The 2,403-nt window shown below is 45.0% G+C and overlaps 1 non-coding gene across 1 annotated transcript; it reads right to left on the reverse strand.

Annotated features, from left to right (window-relative positions):
- Positions 1–1,727: 1,727 nt before the first annotated feature.
- Positions 1,728–1,801, reverse strand: TRNAA-CGC (transfer RNA alanine (anticodon CGC)). The gene has a single exon. It is a non-coding gene; the product is annotated as a tRNA-Ala (tRNA).
- Positions 1,802–2,403: the final 602 nt, after the last annotated feature.

Genomic DNA, 2,403 nt, shown 5'->3' on the forward strand with positions numbered 1-2,403 from the left:
CCTCGGTGTTTCCTCGCCTCCGAGGTCTTATAGCCTCCGGCCCCGAGGTCTTTTTCCCCTGGGTCTTACTTTCCCCGACGTCTTCATTCACCCGGGGTATTATTTTCCCTGAGGTCTTCACTTACCCCGGGGAAGAGATGTGTGTGTCCCTCCGCTCTCCAAATGTCTAATGGGTCCTGAGGCCGGATTCATAAACGCTCTTGGCGCCTCCCTTACCGGCCGCGCCGTTCCCTTTTGGCGTTATACTGACATGCACAAACTGTGTCGGCCGCCATCTTCTGGCTTAGAGTCTCTCTTTCGTTAAGGGACCTCCAGACCACCCCTACAGGATCGTGATTCGGAAATAGAGGCACATTGTATCAATTACATGACCCCCGACCAAAACAATGGTGAGTTATGTGCGACGTGGAGGGTATTTCCTTACGTACAGTATATATACGTGTCTATGTACGTAATTACGTACGCACCTGTGTACGTACTTCCGTACGCATCAACATACTTACTTACTTATACATCCACGTACTTAATCACGTACGCATATATTTACTCATGGACGTATGGGCATGCCTGTATGCACTCATATACTGTACGTACTTACGCACTTATGAAAGTACTTACGTACATGTATATATATACGTACTTACGTAAGCACCTATGTACGTACTAACGCATTCGTGTATGTACTTATCTATGTACGTACTTACGTACGCATGTATGTACGTGCTTTCGCAAGTACGTACTTACGTTAGTATTCACGTACATACTTAAGTATTCATTTAAATGCCTATTTACGTACGCACGTAAGTTCGTACACGTAAGTATTCACGTACGTACGTACGAACGGGAATACTTACCTTTGTACGTAAATACTTTAGTCCGCCTTGGGACACATTTATCTAAGTACGTACGTGATTACGTACTTAAATGCATATGCACATATTTATGTTGCGTACGTACTTGTTCCTTCTCCTCCTCCTAAGGAAGTGAAGGAGCGTTGTGGTGTAGATGTGGGTGTGATAGGAAGCGTTAGGAGAAACACATTTAGGTGGTTTGGCTATGTGGAGAGGATGGAGAGCGAGAGACTGACGAGGAAAGTGTAGGTGAGTACGGTGGAGGGGTGGAGAGGGAGGGGGAGGCCAAGGATGAGATGGAGGGATGGAGTGGAGAGGTACTGTATATGAGAGAGGGGGATGTAAGCTGGGAAGTGGGAACAGGGCAGTGAAATGGTGGGGGGACAGGGCGACATAGAGGCGATTTGTTTGTGGCCACCCCTTACGGGATTACGGCGTCTGGCATTAGATAGATAGACGTACTTGTTTTGTGGGGACAGGGAGGAAGAGGAGGAGGGAAAAGGGAGGAGAAAGGGGGAGGGTGTGGTCTGTTTAAATTCAGTCACGTGATAGGTCGGTGGCTGCTGTTTGGTCGAATAAATTTTCCCCAGAAATTTTCCTGCTCGCTACAGAAGAGGATTGGCAGGGAGCCGAATACAGTGATTGTGAATCGCCCTTTGAGGGGTGATCATTGACTCCCCTACGACCTCATACGGCGCTGTCGCCCAGCAGCCGATTGTGAGTCCACGGCCTGGAATGGTGAAGAGACAAGGAAAGTAAGCTCCCAAACATTCCCCTGGAATACGACACGCAACCGTCGATTTTACATCCGGGTACCTATTTTTAGTTCTAGGTACGAACAGGATAGGGCAAAGGAGACCGTGCCTAAAGGTCTCGTGGTCGACCCGGGAATCGAACCCGGGAACTCTCGCATGCGAGGCGAGTGTGCTACCGTTACACCATCGTCCACCCCAACTAAACTCAGGCCTGGAAGCTTCAGCGAAGCCTTATATACTTTTTTTGAGGCTAAAAACCGCCCGAGTACACACACACACACACACACACACACACACACACACACACACACATATATATATATATATATATATATATATATATATATATATATATAAGAAGAAATGTGGAAAAAAAAAAAGCCAGTCAGGGGAGCTCCAGACACATTTATGGGAGTCCCAGGTAGCTGCACGTTCCTTCACCTTGGCTCCTATTTCTCTAGAATATATATATATTTTTTAATAATACCTTATCTTCATTTTGCTATGTAATACTTTTTTCATGCTATTTCTTATCATTCTTCTCTTATCATTGTCTGTTGTGTTGTCTATTTTTTTAACTTCTTCACAGATCTTGCATTCCAGCTGCCGCCAAGCGATCAAATTAAGCTCAAAGTGAGTCATGGCATCCAGAGGATCAACATAATTTATATAAAGTCACGAAAATGTACGGGTCTTAGAGTCATACTAATGACCCGAAAATGAAAAAGAAAAAAAAAAAAAAGAATGGCTAAAGGAAACAGAGAAAACAACAAAAAGTGTAAACTGAAAAAAAAAAA

The sequence above is a fragment of the Coenobita brevimanus genome, chromosome 100 (assembly GCF_032717465.1).
Source record: "Coenobita brevimanus isolate Jiangsu-jjx chromosome 100, ASM3271746v2, whole genome shotgun sequence".
Classification (NCBI taxonomy): domain Eukaryota; kingdom Metazoa; phylum Arthropoda; class Malacostraca; order Decapoda; family Coenobitidae; genus Coenobita; species Coenobita brevimanus.